Source organism: Nothobranchius furzeri, chromosome 15 (assembly GCF_043380555.1).
Source record: "Nothobranchius furzeri strain GRZ-AD chromosome 15, NfurGRZ-RIMD1, whole genome shotgun sequence".
Taxonomy (NCBI): Eukaryota; Metazoa; Chordata; class Actinopteri; order Cyprinodontiformes; family Nothobranchiidae; genus Nothobranchius; species Nothobranchius furzeri.
In genome coordinates this window covers 7,280,342-7,298,883 of record NC_091755.1, presented here as the reverse complement: position 1 = coordinate 7,298,883, position 18,542 = coordinate 7,280,342, and positions in this window count along the sequence as shown.

Below are 18,542 nucleotides of genomic sequence, written 5' to 3'. Positions count from 1 at the left end.
GAGGCGCTCAGTCAGACTGAGTAGTGACATGTGGCCTGACACTCCTCGGGGCGCGTGTTGCTTGGGCCTCTCTCCTGGAGGCGCTCAGTCAGACCAAGTGGTGACATGTGGCAAGACACTCCTCGGGGCGCGTCTTGCTTGGGCCTCTCTCCTGGAGGCCCTCTGTCAGACCCAGTGTTGACATGTGTCAAGACGCTCCTCGGGGCGCGTCTTGCTTGGGCTTCTCTCCGGGAGGACCTCAGTCATACCCATTGTTGACATGTGGCAAGACGCTCCTCGGGGCGCATCTTCCTTTGGCCTCTCTCCTGGAGGCGCTCAGTCAGACCGAGTGCTGACATGTGGCAAGACGCTCCTCGGGCCGCGTGTTGCTTGGGCTTCTCTCCTGGAGGCCCTCAGTCAGACCCATTGTTGACATGTTGCAAGACGCTCCTTTGGGCGTGTCTTGCTTGGGCCTCTCTCCAGAAGGCCCTCAATCAGACCCAGTGTTGACACGTGGCAAGACGCTCCTCGGGGCGCGTCTTACTTGGGCCTCTCTCCTGGAGGCGCTCAGTAAGACTGAGTAGTGACATGTGGCCTGACGCTCCTCGGGGCGCGTGTTGCTTGGGCCTCTCTCCTGGAGGCGCTCAGTCAGACCAAGTGGTGACATGTGGCAAGACACTCCTCGTGGCGCGTGTTGCTTGGGCCTCTCTCCTGGAGGCCCTCTGTCAGACCCAGTGTTGACATGTGTCAAGACGCTCCTCGGGGCGCGTCTTGCTTGGGCTTCTCTCCGGGAGGACCTCAGTCATACCCATTGTTGACATGTGGCAAGACGCTCCTCGGGGCGCATCTTCCTTTGGCCTCTCTCCTGGAGGCGCTCAGTCAGACCGAGTGCTGACATGTGGCAAGACGCTCCTCGTGCCGCGTGTTGTTTGGGCTTCTCTCCTGGAGGCACTCAGTCAGACCCATTGTTGACATGTTGCAAGACGCTCCTTTGGGCGCGTCTTGCTTGGGCCTCTCTCCTGGAGGCGCTCAGTCAGACCGAGTGCTGACATGTGGAAAGACTCTCCTCGGGGCGCGTCTTGCTTGGGCTTCTCTCCTGGAGGCGCTCAGAAAGACCCAGTGTTGACATGTGACAAGACGCTCCTCGGGGCGCGTCTTGCTTGGGCCTCTCTCCTGGAGGCGCTCAGTCAGACCCAGTGGTGACATGTGGCAAGACACTCCTCGGGGCGCGTCTTGCTTGGGCCTCTCTCCTGAAGGCCCTCTGTCAGACCCAGTGTTGGCATGTGGCAAGACGCTCCTCAGGGCGCGTCTTGGTTGGGTCTCTCTCCTGGAGGCGCTCAGTCAGACCCAGTGGTGACATGTGGCAAGACGCTCCTCGGGGCGCGTATTTCTTGGGACTCTCTCCTGGATGCCCTCTGTCAGACCGAGTGTTGACATGTGGCAAGACTCTCCTCGGGGTGCGTCTTGCTTGGGCTTCTCTCATGGAGGCCCTCAGTCAGACCCAGTGTTGACATGTGTCAAGACGCTCCTCGGGGCGTGTCTTGCTTGGGCTTCTCTCCTGGAGGCCCTCAGTCAGACCCATTGTTTACATGTGGCAAGACGCTCCTCGGGGCGCGTCTTGCTGGGGCTTCTATCATGGAGGCACTCAGTCAGACCCAGTGTTGACATGTGGCAAGACGCTTCTCGGGGCGCGTCTTGCTTGAACCTCTCTCCCTGAGGCGCTCAGTCAGACCGAGTAGTGACATGTGGCAAGACGCTCCTGGGGGCGCGTCTTGCTTGGGCCTCTCTCATGGAGGCCCTCTGTCAGACCCAGTGTTGACATGTGTCAAGACGCTCCTCGGGGGGCGTCTTGCTTTGGCCTCTCTCCTGGAGGCGCTCAGTCAGACCGAGTGCTGACATGTGGCAAGAAGCTCCTCGGGGCGCGTCTTTCTTGGGCTTCTCTCCTGGAGGCCCTCAGTAAGAACCATTGTTGACATGTGGCAAGACGCTCCTCGGGGCGCGTCTTGCTTGGGCCTCTCTCCAGAAGGCCCTCAATCAGACCCAGTGTTGACACGTGGCAAGACGCTCCTCGGGACGCGTCTTGCTTGGGCCTCTCTCCTGGAGGCGCTCAGTCAGACCCAGTGTTGACATGTGGCAAGACACTCCTCGGGGCGCGTCTTGTTTGGGCCTCTCTCATGGAGTTCCTCTGTCAGACCCAGTGTTGACATGTGTCAAGAAGCTCCTCGGGGCGCGTCTTGCTTGGGCTTCTCTCCTGGAGGCCCTCAGTAAGACCCATTGTTGACATGTGGCAAGACGCTCCTCGGGGCGCGTCTTGCTTGGGCTTCTCTCCTGGAGGCGCTCAGTCAGACTGAGTAATGACATTTGGCCTGACGCTCCTCGGGGCGCGTGTTGCTTGGGCCTCTCTCCTGGAGGCGCTCAGTCAGACCAAGTGGTGACATGTGGCAAGACGCTCCTCGGGGCGCATCTTGCTTGGACCTCTCTCCAGAAGGCCCTCAATCAGACCCAGTGTTGACACGTGGCAAGACGCTCCTCGGGGCGCGTCTTGCTTGGGCCTCTCTCCTGGAGACGCTCAGTCAGACTGAGTAGTGACATGTCGCCTGACGCTCCTCGGGGCGCGTGTTGCTTGGGCCTCTCTCCTGGAGGCGCTCAGTCAGACCAAGTGGTGACATGTGGCAAGACACTCCTCGGGGCGCGTCTTGCTTGGGCCTCTCTCCTGGAGGCCCTCTGTCAGACCCAGTGTTGACATGTGGCAACACACTCCTCGGGGCACGTCTTGCTTGGGCCTCTCTCATGGAGGCCCTCTGTCAGACCCAGTGTTGACATGTGTCAAGACGCTCCTCGGGGCGCGTCTTCCTTTGGCCTCTCTCCTGGAGGCGCTCAGTCAGACCGAGTGCTGACATGTGGCAAGAAGCTCCTCGGGGCGAGTCTTGCTTGGGCTTCTCTCCTGGAGGCCCTCAGTAAGACCCATTGTTGACATGTGGCAAGACGCTCCTCGGGGCGCGTCTTGCTTGGGCTTCTCTCCTGGAGGCGCTCAGTCAGACCAAGTGGTGACATGTGGCAAGACGCTCCTCGGGGCGCATCTTGCTTGGACCTCTCTCCAGAAGGCCCTCAATCAGACCCAGTGTTGACACGTGGCAAGACGCTCCTCGGGGCGCGTCTTGCTTGGGCCTCTCTCCTGGAGGCGCTCAGTCAGACTGAGTAGTGACATGTGGCCTGACGCTCCTCGGGGCGCGTGTTGCTTGGGCCTCTCTCCTGGAGGCGCTCAGTCAGACCAAGTGGTGACATGTGGCAAGACACTCCTCGGGGCGCGTCTTGCTTGGGCCTCTCTCCTGGAGGCCCTCTGTCAGACCCAGTGTTGACATGTGGCAACACACTCCTCGGGGCACGTCTTGCTTGGGCCTCTCTCATGGAGGCCCTCTGTCAGACCCAGTGTTGACATGTGTCAAGACGCTCCTCGGGGCGCGTCTTCCTTTGGCCTCTCTCCTGGAGGCGCTCAGTCAGACCGAGTGCTGACATGTGGCAAGAAGCTCCTCGGGGCGAGTCTTGCTTGGGCTTCTCTCCTGGAGGCCCTCAGTAAGACCCATTGTTGACATGTGGCAAGACGCTCCTCGGGGCGCGTCTTGCTTGGGCCTCTCTCCTGGAGGCGCTCAGTCAGACTGAGTAGTGACATGTGGCCTGACGCTCCTCGGGGCGCGTGTTGCTTGGGCCTCTTTCCTGGAGGCGCTCAGTCAGACCAAGTGGTGACATGTGGCAAGACACTCCTCGGGGCGCGTCATGCTTGGGCCTCTCTCCTGGAGGCCCTCTGTCAGACCCAGTGTTGACATGTGTCAAGACGCTCCTCGGGGCGCGTCTTGCTTGGGCTTCTCTCCTGGAGGCCCTCAGTCAGACCCATTGTTGACATGTGGCAAGACGCTCCTCGGGGCGCGTCTTGCTTGGGCCTCTCTCCTGGAGGCTCTCAGTCAGACCGAGTGCTGACATGTGGCAAGACGCTCCTCGAGCCGCGTGTTGCTTGGGCTTCTCTCCTGGAGGCGCTCAGAAAGACCCAGTGTTGACATGTGACAAGACGCTCCTCGGGGCGCGTCTTGCTTGGGCCACTCTCCTGGAGGCGCTCGGTCAGAACCAGAGGTGACATGTGGCAAGACGCTCCTCGGGGCGCGTCTTGCTTGGGCCTCTCTCCTGGAGGCCCTCTTTCAGACCCAGTGTTGACATGTGGCAAGACGCTCCTCCGGGCGCATCTTGCTTGGGCCTCTCTCCTGGAGGCCCTCAGTCAGACCCAGTGTTGACACGTGTCAAGACGCTCCTCGGGGCGCGTCTTGCTTGGGCCTCTCTCCTGGAGGCGCTCAGTCAGACCCAGTGGTGACACGTGGCAAGACGCTCATCGGGGTGCGTCTTGCTTGGGCCTCTCTCCTGGAGGCGCTCAGTCAGACCCAGTGCTTACATGTGGCAAGACGCTCCTCGGGGCGCATCTTGCTTGGGCCTCTCTCCTGGAGGCGCTCAGTCAGACTGAGTAGTGACATGTGTCCTGACGCTCCTCGGGGCGTGTCTTGCTTGGGCCTCTCTCCTGGAGGCGCTCAGTCAGACCCAGTGGTGACATGTGGCAAGACACTCCTCGGGGCGCGTCTTGCTTGGGCCTATCTCCTGGAGGCCCTCTGTCAGACCCAGTGTTGACATGTGTCAAGACGCTCCTCGGGGCGCGTCTTGCTTGGGCCTCTCTCCTGGAGGCGCTCAGTCAGACCCAGTGGTGACACGTGGAAAGACGCTCCTCGGGGCGCGTCTTGCTTGGGCCTCTCTCCTGGAGGCGCTCAGTCAGACCCATTGTTGACATGTGGCAAGACGCTCCTCGGGGCGCGTCTTGCTTGGGCCTATCTCATGGAGGCCCTCTGTCAGACCCAGTGTTGACATGTGTCAAGACGCTCCTCGGGGGGCGTCTTGCTTTGGCCTCTCTCCTGGAGGCGCTCAGTCAGACCGAGTGCTGACAAGTGGCAAGAAACTCCTCGGGGCGCATCTTGCTTGGGCTTCTCTCCTGGAGGCCCTCAGTAAGAACCATTGTTGACATGTGGCAAGACGCTCCTCGGGGCGCGTCTTGCTTGGGCCTCTCTCCAGAAGGCCCTCAATCAGACCCAGTGTTGACACGTGGCAAGACGCTCCTCGGGGCGCGTCTTGCTTGGGCCTCTCTCCTGGAGGCGCTCAGTCAGACCCAGTGTTGACATGTGGCAAGACACTCCTCGGGGCGAGTCTTGCTTGGGCCTCTCTCATGGAGGCCCTCTGTCAGACCTAGTGTTGACATGTGTCAAGACGCTCCTCGGGGCGCGTCTTGCTTTGGCCTCTCTCCTGTAGGCGCTCAGTCAGACCGAGTGCTGAGTACTGTGGCAAGAAGCTCCTCGGGGCGCGACTTGCTTGGGCTTCTCTCCTGGAGGCCCTCAGTAAGACCCATTGTTGACATGTGGCAAGACGCTCCTCGGGGCGCGTCTTGCTTGGGCCTCTCTCCTGGAGGCGCTCAGTCAGACTGAGTAGTGACATGTGGCCTGACGCTCCTCGGGGCGTGTGTTGCTTGGGCCTCTCTCCTGGAGGCGCTCAGTCAGACCAAGTGGTGACATGTGGCAAGACGCTCCTCGGGGCGCGTCTTGCTTGGGCCTCTCTCCAGAAGGCCCTCAATCAGACCCAGTGTTGACACGTGGCAAGACGCTCCTCGGGGCGCATCTTGCTTGGGCCTCTCTCCTGGAGGCGCTCAGTCAGACTGAATAGTGACATGTGGCCTGACGCTCCTCGGGGCGCGTGTTGCTTGGGCCTCTCTCCTGGAGGCGCTCAGTCAGACCAAGTGGTGACATGTGGCAAGACACTCCTCGGGGCGCATCTTGCTTGGGCCTCTCTCCTGGAGGCCCTCTGTCAGACCCAGTGTTGACATGTGGCAAGACACTCCTCGGGGCGCGTCTTGCTTTGGCTTCTCTCCTGGAGGCGCTCAGTCAGACCGAGTGCTGACATTTGGCAAGAAGCTCCTTGGGGCGAGTCTTGCTTGGGCTTCTCTCCTGGAGGCCCTCAGTAAGACCCATTGTTGACATGTGGCAAGACGCTCCTCGGGGCGCGTCTTGCTTGGTCCTCTCTCCTGGAGGCGCTCAGTCAGACTGAGTAGTGACATGTGGCCTGACGCTCCTCGGGGCGCGTGTTGCTTGGGCCTCTCTCCTGGAGGCGCTCAGTCAGACCAAGTGGTGACATGTGGCAAGACACTCCTCGGGGCACGTCTTGCTTGGGCCTCTCTCCTGGAGGCCCTCTGTCACACCCAGTGTTGACATGTGTCAAGACGCTCCTCGGGGTGCGTCTTGCTTGGGCTTCTCTCCTGGAGGCCCTCAGTCAGACCCATTGTTGACATGTGGCAAGACGCTCCTCGGGTCGCGTCTTGCTTGGGCCTCTCTCCTGGAGGCGCTCAGTCAGACCGAGTGCTGACATGTGGCAAGACGCTCCTCGGGGCGCGTCTTGCTTGGGCTTCTCTCCTGGAGGCCCTCAGTCAGACCCATTGTTGACATGTGGCAAGACGCTCCTCGGGGCACGTCTTGCTTGGACCTCTCTCCTGGAGGCGCTCAGTCAGACCGAGTAGTGACATAAGGCAAGACGCTCCTCGGGGCGCGTCTTGCTGTGGCCTCTCTCCTGGAGGCGCTCAATCAGACCCAGTGGTGACACGTGGCAAGACGCTCCTCGGGGCGCGTCTTTCTTGGGCCTCTCTCCTGGAGGCGCTCAGTCAGACCCAGTGGTGACACGACGCAAGACGCTCCTCGGGGCGCGTCTTGCTTGGGCCTCTCTCCTGGAGGCCCTCTGTCAGACCCAGTGTTGACATGTGTCAAGACGCTCCTCGGGGCGCGTCTTTCTTTGGCCTCTCTCCTGGAGGCGCTCAGTCAGACCGAGTGCTGAAATGTGGCAAGAAGCTCCTCGGGGCGCGTGTTGCTTGGGCTTCTCTCCTGGAGGCCCTCAGTAAGACCCATTGTTGACATGTGGCAAGACGCTCCTCGGGGCGCGTCTTGCTTGGGCCTCTCTCCAGAAGGCCCTCAATCAGACCCAGTGTTGACACGTGGCAAGACGCTCCTCGGGGCGCGTCTTACTTGGGCCTCTCTCCTGGAGGCGCTCAGTCAGACTGAGTAGTGACATGTGGCCTGACGCTCCTCGGGGCGCGTGTTGCTTGGGCCTCTCTCCTGGAGGCGCTCAGTCAGACCAAGTGGTGACATGTGGCAAGACACTCCTCGGGCGCGTCTTGCTTGGGCCTCTCTCCTGGAGGCCCTCTGTCAGACCCAGTGTTGACATGTGTCAAGACGCTCCTCGGGGCGCGTCTTGCTTGGGCTTCTCTCCGGGAGGACCTCAGTCATACACATTGTTGACATGTGGCAAGACACTCCTCGGGGCGCATCTTCCTTTGGCCTCTCTCCTAGAGGCGCTCAGTCAGACCGAGTGCTGACATGTGGCAAGACGCTCCTCGGGCCGCGTGTTGCTTGGGCTTCTCTCCTGGAGGCCCTCAGTCAGACCCATTGTTGACATGTTGCAAGACGCTCCTTTGGGCGCGTCTTGCTTGGGCCTCTCTCCAGAAGGCCCTCAATCAGACCCAGTGTTGACACGTGGCAAGACGCTCCTCGGGGCGCATCTTACTTGGGCCTCTCTCCTGGAGGCGCTCAGTCAGACTGAGTAGTGACATGTGGCCTGACGCTCCTCGGGGCGCGTGTTGCTTGGGCCTCTCTCCTGGAGGCGCTCAGTTAGACCAAGTGGTGACATGTGGCAAGACACTCCTCGGGGCGCGTGTTGCTTGGGCCTCTCTCCTGGAGGCCCTCTGTCAGACCCAGTGTTGACATGTGTCAAGATGCTCCTCGGGGCGCGTCTTGCTTGGGCTTCTCTCCGGGAGGACCTCAGTCATACCCATTGTTGACATGTGGCAAGACGCTCCTCGGGGCGCATCTTCCTTTGGCCTCTCTCCTGGAGGCGCTCAGTCAGACCGAGTGCTGACATGTGGCAAGACTCTTCTCGGGGCGCGTCTTGCTTGGGCTTCTCTCCTGGAGGCGCTCAGAAAGACCCAGTGTTGACATGTGACAAGACGCTCCTCGGGGCGCGTCTTGCTTGGGCCTCTCTCCTGGAGGCGCTCAGTCAGACCCAGTGGTGACATGTGGCAAGACACTCCTCGGGGCGCGTCTTGCTTGGGCCTCTCTCCTGGAGGCCCTCTGTCAGACCCAGTGTTGGCATGTGGCAAGACGCTCCTCAGGGCGCGTCTTGGTTGGGTCTCTCTCCTGGAGGTGCTCAGTCAGACCCAGTGGTGACATGTGTCAAGACGCTCCTCGGGGCGCGTCTTGCTTTGGCCTCTCTCCTGTAGGCGCTCAGTCAGACCGAGTGCTGAGTACTGTGGCAAGAAGCTCCTCGGGGCGCGACTTGCTTGGGCTTCTCTCCTGGAGGCCCTCAGTAAGACCCATTGTTGACTTGTGGCAAGACGCTCCTCGGGGCGCGTCTTGCTTGGGCCTCTCTCCTGGAGGCGCTCAGTCAGACTGAGTAGTGACATGTGGCCTGACGCTCCTCGGGGCGTGTGTTGCTTGGGCCTCTCTCCTGGAGGCGCTCAGTCAGACCAAGTGGTGACATGTGGCAAGACACTCCTCGGGGCGAATCTTGCTTGGGCCTCTCTCCTGGAGGCCCTCTGTCAGACCCAGTGTTGACATGTGGCAAGACACTCCTCGGGGCGCGTCTTGCTTTGGCTTCTCTCCTGGAGGCGCTCAGTCAGACCGAGTGCTGACATTTGGCAAGAAGCTCCTTGGGGCGAGTCTTGCTTGGGCTTCTCTCCTGGAGGCCCTCAGTAAGACCCATTGTTGACATGTGGCAAGACGCTCCTCGGGGCGCGTCTTGCTTGGTCCTCTCTCCTGGAGGCGCTCAGTCAGACTGAGTAGTGACATGTGGCCTGACGCTCCTCGGGGCGCGTGTTGCTTGGGCCTCTCTCCTGGAGGCGCTCAGTCAGACCAAGTGGTGACATGTGGCAAGACACTCCTCGGGGCACGTCTTGCTTGGGCCTCTCTCCTGGAGGCCCTCTGTCACACCCAGTGTTGACATGTGTCAAGACGCTCCTCGGGGCGCGTCTTGCTTGGGCTTCTCTCCTGGAGGCCCTCAGTCAGACCCATTGTTGACATGTGGCAAGACGCTCCTCGGGTCGCGTCTTGCTTGGGCCTCTCTCCTGGAGGCGCTCAGTCAGACCGAGTGCTGACATGTGGCAAGACGCTCCTCGGGGCGCGTCTTGCTTGGGCTTCTCTCCTGGAGGCCCTCAGTCAGACCCATTGTTGACATGTGGCAAGACGCTCCTCGGGGCACGTCTTGCTTGGACCTCTCTCCTGGAGGCGCTCAGTCAGACCGAGTAGTGACATAAGGCAAGACGCTCCTCGGGGCGCGTCTTGCTGGGGCCTCTCTCCTGGAGGCGCTCAATCAGACCCAGTGGTGACACGTGGCAAGATGCTCCTCGGGGCGCGTCTTTCTTGGGCCTCTCTCCTGGAGGCGCTCAGTCAGACCCAGTGGTGACACGACGCAAGACGCTCCTCGGGGCGCGTCTTGCTTGGGCCTCTCTCCTGGAGGCCCTCTGTCAGACCCAGTGTTGACATGTGTCAAGACGCTCCTCGGGGCGCGTCTTGCTTTGGCCTCTCTCCTGGAGGCGCTCAGTCAGACCGAGTGCTGAAATGTGGCAAGAAGCTCCTCGGGGCGCGTGTTGCTTGGGCTTCTCTCCTGGAGGCCCTCAGTAAGACCCATTGTTGACATGTGGCAAGACGCTCCTCGGGGCGCGTCTTGCTTGGGCCTCTCTCCAGAAGGCCCTCAATCAGACCCAGTGTTGACACGTGGCAAGACGCTCCTCGGGGCGCGTCTTACTTGGGCCTCTCTCCTGGAGGCGCTCAGTCAGACTGAGTAGTGACATGTGGCCTGACGCTCCTCGGGGCGCGTGTTGCTTGGGCCTCTCTCCTGGAGGCGCTCAGTCAGACCAAGTGGTGACATGTGGCAAGACACTCCTCGGGGCGCGTCTTGCTTGGGCCTCTCTCCTGGAGGCCCTCTGTCAGACCCAGTGTTGACATGTGTCAAGACGCTCCTCGGGGCGCGTCTTGCTTGGGCTTCTCTCCGGGAGGACCTCAGTCATACACATTGTTGACATGTGGCAAGACGCTCCTCGGGGCGCATCTTCCTTTGGCCTCTCTCCTAGAGGCGCTCAGTCAGACCGAGTGCTGACATGTGGCAAGACGCTCCTCGGGCCGCGTGTTGCTTGGGCTTCTCTCCTGGAGGCCCTCAGTCAGACCCATTGTTGACATGTTGCAAGACGCTCCTTTGGGCGCGTCTTGCTTGGGCCTCTCTCCAGAAGGCCCTCAATCAGACCCAGTGTTGACACGTGGCAAGACGCTCCTCGGGGCGCATCTTACTTGGGCCTCTCTCCTGGAGGCGCTCAGTCAGACTGAGTAGTGACATGTGGCCTGACGCTCCTCGGGGCGCGTGTTGCTTGGGCCTCTCTCCTGGAGGCGCTCAGTTAGACCAAGTGGTGACATGTGGCAAGACACTCCTCGGGGCGCGTGTTGCTTGGGCCTCTCTCCTGGAGGCCCTCTGTCAGACCCAGTGTTGACATGTGTCAAGACGCTCCTCGGGGCGCGTCTTGCTTGGGCTTCTCTCCGGGAGGACCTCAGTCATACCCATTGTTGACATGTGGCAAGACGCTCCTCGGGGCGCATCTTCCTTTGGCCTCTCTCCTGGAGGCGCTCAGTCAGACCGAGTGCTGACATGTGGCAAGACTCTCCTCGGGGCGCGTCTTGCTTGGGCTTCTCTCCTGGAGGCGCTCAGAAAGACCCAGTGTTGACATGTGACAAGACGCTCCTCGGGGCGCGTCTTGCTTGGGCCTCTCTCCTGGAGGCGCTCAGTCAGACCCAGTGGTGACATGTGGCAAGACACTCCTCGGGGCGCGTCTTGCTTGGGCCTCTCTCCTGGAGGCCCTCTGTCAGACCCAGTGTTGGCATGTGGCAAGACGCTCCTCAGGGCGCGTCTTGGTTGGGTCTCTCTCCTGGAGGCGCTCAGTCAGACCCAGTGGTGACATGTGGCAAGACGCTCCTCGGGGCGCGTATTGCTTGGGCCTCTCTCCTGGATGCCCTCTGTCAGACCGAGTGTTGACATGTGGCAAGACTCTCCTCGGGGCGCGTCTTGCTTGGGCTTCTCTCATGGAGGCCCTCAGTCAGACCCAGTGTTGACATGTGTCAAGACGCTCCTCGGGGCGTGTCTTGCTTGGGCTTCTCCCCTGGAGGCCCTCAGTCATACCCATTGTTGACATGTGGCAAGACGCTCCTCGGGGCGCGTCTTGCTGGGGCTTCTATCATGGAGGCACTCAGTCAGACCCAGTGTTGACATGTGGCAAGACGCTCCTCGGGGCGCGTCTTGCTTGGACCTCTCTCCCTGAGGCGCTCAGTCAGACCGAGTAGTGACATGTGGCAAGACGCTCCTCGGGGTGCGTCTTGCTTGGGCCTCTCTCATGGAGGCCCTCTGTCAGACCCAGTGTTGACATGTGTCAAGACGCTCCTCGGGGGGGGGTCTTGCTGGGGCTTCTATCATGGAGGCACTCAGTCAGACCCAGTGTTGACATGTGGCAAGACGCTCCTCGGGGCGCGTCTTGCTTGGACCTCTCTCCCTGAGGCGCTCAGTCAGACCCAGTGTTGACATTTGGCAAGACACTCCTCGGGGCGCGTCTTGCTTGGGCCTCTCTCATGGAGGCCCTCTGTCAGACCCAGTGTTGACATGTGTCAAGACGCTCCTCGGGGGGGGTCTTGCTTTGGCCTCTCTCCAGAAGGCCCTCAATCAGACCCAGTGTTGACACGTGGCAAGACGCTCCTCGGGGCGCGTCTTGCTTGGGCCTCTCTCCTGGAGGTGCTCAGTCAGACCCAGTGTTGACATGTGGCAAGACACTCCTCGGGGCGCGTCTTGTTTGGGCCTCTCTCATGGAGTTCCTCTGTCAGACCCAGTGTTGACATGTGTCAAGAAGCTCCTCGGGGCGCGTCTTGCTTGGGCTTCTCTCCTGGAGGCCCTCAGTAAGACCCATTGTTGACATGTGGCAAGACGCTCCTCTGGGCGCGTCTTGCTTGGGCCTATCTCCTGGAGGCGCTCAGTCAGACTGAGTAGTGACATGTGGCCTGACGCTCCTCGGGGCGCGTGTTGCTTGGGCCTCTCTCCTGGAGGCGCTCAGTCAGACCAAGTGGTGACATGTGGCAAGACGCTCCTCGGGGCGCGTCTTGCTTGGGCCTCTCTCCAGAAGGCCCTCAATCAGACCCAGTGTTGACACGTGGCAAGACGCTCCTCGGGGCGCGTCTTGCTTGGGCCTCTCTCCTGGAGGTGCTCAGTCAGACTGAGTAGTGACACGTGGCCTGACGCTCCTCGGGGCTCGTGTTGCTTGGGCCTCTCTCCTGGAGGCGCTCAGTCAGACCAAGTGGTGACATGTGGCAAGACACTTCTCGGGGCGCGTCTTGCTTGGGCCTCTCTCCTGGAGGCCCTCTGTCAGACCCAGTGTTGACATGTGGCAAGACACTCCTCGGGGCGCGTCTTGCTTGGGCCTCTCTCATGGAGGCCCTCTGTCAGACCCAGTGTTGACATGTGTCAAGACGCTCCTCGGGGCGCGTCTTGCTTTGTCCTCTCTCCTGGAGGCGCTCAGTCAGACCGAGTGCTGACATGTGGCAAGACGCTCCTCGGGGCGCGTCTTGCTTGGGCCTCTCTCCTGGAGGCGCTCAGTCAGACTGAGTAGTGACATGTGGCCTGACGCTCCTCGGGGCGCGTGTTGCTTGGACCTCTCTCCTGGAGGCGTTTAGTCAGACCAAGTGGTGACATGTGGCAAGACACTCCTCGGGGCGCGTCTTGCTTGGGCCTCTCTCCTGGAGGCCCTCTGTCATACCCAGTGTTGACATGTGTCAAGACGCTCCTCGGGGCGCGTCTTGCTTGGGCTTCTCTCCTTGAGGCCCTCAGTCAGACCCATTGTTGACATGTGGCAAGACGCTCCTCGGGGCGCGTCTTGCTTGGGCCTCTTTCCTGGAGGCTCTCAGTCAGACCGAGTGCTGACATGTGGCAAGACGCTCCTCGAGCTGCGTGTTGCTTGGGCTTCTCTCCTGGAGGCGCTCAGAAAGACCCAGTGTTGACATGTGACAAGACGCTCCTCGGGGCGCGTCTTGCTTGGTTCTCTCTCCTGGAGGCGCTCAGTCAGAACCAGAGGTGACATGTGGCAAGACGCTCCTCGGGGCGCGTCTTGCTTGGGCCTCTCTCCTGGAAGCCCTCTTTCAGACTCAGTGTTGACATGTGGCAAGACGCTCCTCCGGGCGCTTCTTGCTTGGGCCTCTCTCCTGGAGGCCCTCAGTCAGACCCAGTGTTGACACGTGTCAAGACGCTCCTCGGGGCGCGTCTTGCTTGGGCCTCTCTCCTGGAGGCGCTCAGTCAGACCCAGTGGTGACACGTGGCAAGACGCTCATCGGGGCGCGTCTTGCTTGGGCCTCTCTCCTGGAGGCGCTCAGTCAGACCCAGTGCTGACATGTGGCAAGACGCTCCTCGGGGCGCATCTTGCTTGGGCCTCTCTCCTGGAGGCGCTCAGTCAGACTGAGTAGTGACATGTGTCCTGACGCTCCTCGGGGCGCGTCTTGCTTGGGCCTCTCTCCTGGAGGCGCTCAGTCAGACCCAGTGGTGACATGTGGCAAGACACTCCTCGGGGCGCGTCTTGCTTGGGCCTATCTCCTGGAGGCCCTCTGTCAGACCCAGTGTTGACATGTGTCAAGACGCTCCTCAGGGCGCGTCTTGCTTGGGCCTCTCTTCTGGAGGCGCTCAGTCAGACCCAGTGGTGACACGTGGAAAGACGCTCCTCGGGGCGCGTCTTGCTTGGGCCTCTCTCCTGGAGGCGCTCAGTCAGACCCATTGTTGACATGTGGCAAGACGCTCCTCGGGGCGCGTCTTGCTTGGGCCTCTCTCCTGGAGGCGCTCAGTCAGACCCAGTGTTGGCATGTGGCAAGACACTCCTCGGGGAGCGTCTTGGTTGGGCCTCTTTCCTGGAGGCGCTCATTCAGACCCAATGGTGACATGTTGCAAGACACTCCTTTGGGCGCGTCTTGCTTGGGCCTCTCTCCAGAAGGCCCTCAATCAGACCCAGTGTTGACACGTGGCAAGACGCTCCTCGGGGCGCATCTTACTTGGGCCTCTCTCCTGGAGGCGCTCAGTCAGACTGAGTAGTGACATGTGGCCTGACGCTCCTCGGGGCGCGTGTTGCTTGGGCCTCTCTCCTGGAGGCGCTCAGTCAGACCAAGTGGTGACATGTGGCAAGACACTCCTCGGGGCGCGTCTTGCTTGGGCCTCTCTCCTGGAGGCCCTCTGTCAGACCCAGTGTTGACATGTGTCAAGACGCTCCTCGGGGCGCTTCTTGCTTTGGCTTCTCTCCGGGAGGACCTCAGTCATACCCATTGTTGACATGTGGCAAGACGCTCCTCGGGGCGCATCTTCCTTTGGCCTCTCTCCTAGAGGCGCTCAGTCAGACCGAGTGCTGACATGTGGCAAGACGCTCCTCGGGCCGCGTGTTGCTTGGGCTTCTCTCCTGGAGGCCCTCAGTCAGACCCATTGTTGACATGTTGCAAGACGCTCCTTTGGGCGCGTCTTGCTTGGGCCTCTCTCCAGAAGGCCCTCAATCAGACCCAGTGTTGACACGTGGCAAGTCGCTCCTCGGGGCGCATCTTACTTGGGCCTCTCTCCTGGAGGCGCTCAGTCAGACTGAGTAGTGACATGTGGCCTGACGCTCCTCGGGGCGCGTGTTGCTTGGGCCTCTCTCCTGGAGGCGCTCAGTTAGACCAAGTGGTGACATGTGGCAAGACACTCCTCGGGGCGCGTGTTGCTTGGGCCTCTTTCCTGGAGGCCCTCTGTCAGACCCAGTGTTGACATGTGTCAAGACGCTCCTCGGGGCGCGTCTTGCTTGGGCTTCTCTCCGGGAGGACCTCAGTCATACCCATTGTTGACATGTGGCAAGACGCTCCTCGGGGCGCATCTTCCTTTGGCCTCTCTCCTGGAGGCGCTCAGTCAGACCGAGTGCTGACATGTGGCAAGACTCTCCTCGGGGCGCGTCTTGCTTGGGCTTCTCTCCTGGAGGCGCTCAGAAAGACCCAGTGTTGACATGTGACAAGACGCTCCTCGGGGCGCGTCTTGCTTGGGCCTCTCTCCTGGAGGCGCTCAGTCAGACCCAGTGGTGACATGTGGCAAGACACTCCTCGGGGCGCGTCTTGCTTGGGCCTCTCTCCTGGAGGCCCTCTGTCAAACCCAGTGTTGGCATGTGGCAAGACGCTCCTCAGGGCGCGTCTTGGTTGGGTCTCTCTCCTGGAGGCGCTCAGTCAGACCCAGTGGTGACATGTGGCAAGACGCTCCTCGGGGCGCGTATTGCTTGGGCCTCTCTCCTGGATGCCCTCTGTCAGACCGAGTGTTGACATGTGGCAAGACTCTCCTCGGGGCGCGTCTTGCTTGGGCTTCTCTCATGGAGGCCCTCAGTCAGACCCAGTGTTGACATGTGTCAAGACGCTCCTCGGGGCGTGTCTTGCTTGGGCTTCTCCCCTGGAGGCCCTCAGTCAGACCCATTGTTGACATGTGGCAAGACGCTCCTCGGGGCGCGTCTTGCTGGGGCTTCTATCATGGAGGCACTCAGTCAGACCCAGTGTTGACATGTGTCAAGACGCTCCTCGGGGGGGGTCTTGCTTTGGCCTCTCTCCAGAAGGCCCTCAATCAGACCCAGTGTTGACACGTGGCAAGACGCTCCTCGGGGCGCGTCTTGCTTGGGCCTCTCTCCTGGAGGTGCTCAGTCAGACCCAGTGTTGACATGTGGCAAGACACTCCTCGGGGCGCGTCTTGTTTGGGCCTCTCTCATGGAGTTCCTCTGTCAGACCCAGTGTTGACATGTGTCAAGAAGCTCCTCGGGGCGTGTCTTGCTTGGGCTTCTCTCCTGGAGGCCCTCAGTGAGACCCATTGTTGACATGTGGCAAGACGCTCCTCGGGGCGCGTCTTGCTTGGGCCTCTCTCCTGGAGGCGCTCAGTCAGACTGAGTAGTGACATGTGGCCTGACGCTCCACGGGGCGCGTGTTGCTTGGGCCTCTCTCCTGGAGGCGCTCAGTCAGACCAAGTGGTGACATGTGGCAAGACGCTCCTCGGGGCGCGTCTTGCTTGGGCCTCTCTCCAGAAGGCCCTCAATCAGACCCAGTGTTGACACGTGGCAAGACGCTCCTCGGGGCGCGTCTTGCTTGGGCCTCTCTCCTGGAGGCGCTCAGTCAGACTGAGTAGTGACACGTGGCCTGACGCTCCTCGGGGCTCGTGTTGCTTGGGCCTCTCTCCTGGAGGCGCTCAGTCAGACCAAGTGGTGACATGTGGCAAGACACTCCTCGGGGCGCGTCTTGCTTGGGCCTCTCTCCTGGAGGCGCTCAGTCAGACCGAGTGCTGACATGTGGCAAGAAGCTCCTCGGGGCGAGTCTTGCTTGGGCTTCTCTCCTGGAGGCCCTCAGTAAGACCCATTGTTGACATGTGGCAAGACGCTCCTCGGGGCGCGTCTTGCTTGGGCCTCTCTCCTGGAGGAGCTCAGTCAGACTGAGTAGTGACATGTGGCCTGACGCTCCTCGGGGCGCGTGTTGCTTGGACCTCTCTCCTGGAGGCGCTCAGTCAGACCAAGTGGTGACATGTGGCAAGACACTCCTCGGGGCGCGTCTTGCTTGGGCCTCTCTCCTGGAGGCCCTCTGTCAGACCCAGTGTTGACATGTGTCAAGACGCTCCTCGGGGCGCGTCTTGCTTGGGCTTCTCTCCTTGAGGCCCTCAGTCAGACCCATTGTTGACATGTGGCAAGACGCTCCTCGGGGCGCGTCTTGCTTGGGCCTCTCTCCTGGAGGCTCTCAGTCAGACCGAGTGCTGACATGTGGCAAGACGCTCCTCGAGCCGCGTGTTGCTTGGGCTTCTCTCCTGGAGGCGCTCAGAAAGACCCAGTGTTGACATGTGACAAGACGCTCCTCGGGGAGCGTCTTGCTTGGTTCTCTCTCCTGGAGGCGCTCAGTCAGAACCAGAGGTGACATGTGGCAAGACGCTCCTCGGGGCGCGTCTTGCTTGGGCCTCTCTCCTGGAAGCCCTCTTTCAGACTCAGTGTTGACATGTGGCAAGACGCTCCTCCGGGCGCTTCTTGCTTGGGACTCTCTCCTGGAGGCCCTCAGTCAGACCCAGTGTTGACACGTGTCATGACGCACCTCGGGGCGCGTCTTGCTTGGGCCTCTCTCCTGGAGGCGCTCAGTCAGACCCAGTGGTGACACGTGGCAAGACGCTCATCGGGGCGCGTCTTGCTTGGGCCTCTCTCCTGGAGGCGCTCAGTCAGACCCAGTGCTGACATGTGGCAAGACGCTCCTCGGGGCGCATCTTGCTTGGGCCTCTCTCCTGGAGGCGCTCAGTCAGACTGAGTAGTGACATGTGTCCTGACGCTCCTCGGGGCGCTTCTTGCTTGGGCCTCTCTCCTGGAGGCGCTCAGTCAGACCCAGTGGTGACATGTGGCAAGACACTCCTCGGGGCGCGTCTTGCTTGGGCCTATCTCCTGGAGGCCCTCTGTCAGACCCAGTGTTGACATGTGTCAAGACGCTCCTCAGGGCGCGTCTTGCTTGGGCCTCTCTCCTGGAGGCGCTCAGTCAGACCCAGTGGTGACACGTGGAAAGACGCTCCTCGGGGCGCGTCTTGCTTGGGCCTCTCTCCTGGAGGCGCTCAGTCAGACCCATTGTTGACATGTGGCAAGACGCTCCTCGGGGCGCGTCTTGCTTGGGCCTCTCTCCTGGAGGCGCTCAGTCAGACCCAGTGTTGGCATGTGGCAAGACACTCCTCGGGGAGCGTCTTGGTTGGGCCTCTTTCCTGGAGGCGCTCATTCAGACCCAATGGTGACATGTGGCAAGACGCTCCTCGGGGCGCGTATTGCTTGGGCCTCTCTCCTGAATGCCCTCTGTCAGACCGAGTGTTGACATGTGGCAAGACTCTCCTCGGGGCGCGTCTTGCTTGGGCTTCTCTCATGGAGGCCCTCAGTCCGACCCAGTGTTGACATGTGTCAAGACGCTCCTCGGGGCGTGTCTTGCTTGGGCCTCTCTCCTGGAGGCGCTCAGTCAGACACAGTGTTCACATGTGGCAAGACTCTCCTCGGGGCGCGTCTTGCTTGGGCCTCTCTCCTGGAGGCGCTCAGTCAGACCCAGTGTTGACATGTGGCAAGACGCTCCTCGGGGCGCGTCTTGCTTGGGCCTCTCTCCTGGAGGCGCTCAGTCAGACCGAGTGCTGACATGTGACAAGACGCTCCTCGGGGCGCGTCTTGCTTGGGCTTCTCTCCTGGAGGCCCTCAGTCAGACCCATTGTTGACATGTGGCAAGACCCTCCTCGGGGCGCGTCTTATTTGGGCCTCTCTCCTAGAGGCCCTCAGTCAGACCCAGTGTTCACATGTGGCAAGACGCACCTCGGGGCGCGTCTTGCTTGGGCTTCTCTCCTGGAGGCCCTCAGTCAGACCCATTGTTGACATGTGGCAAGACGCTCCTCGGGGCACGTCT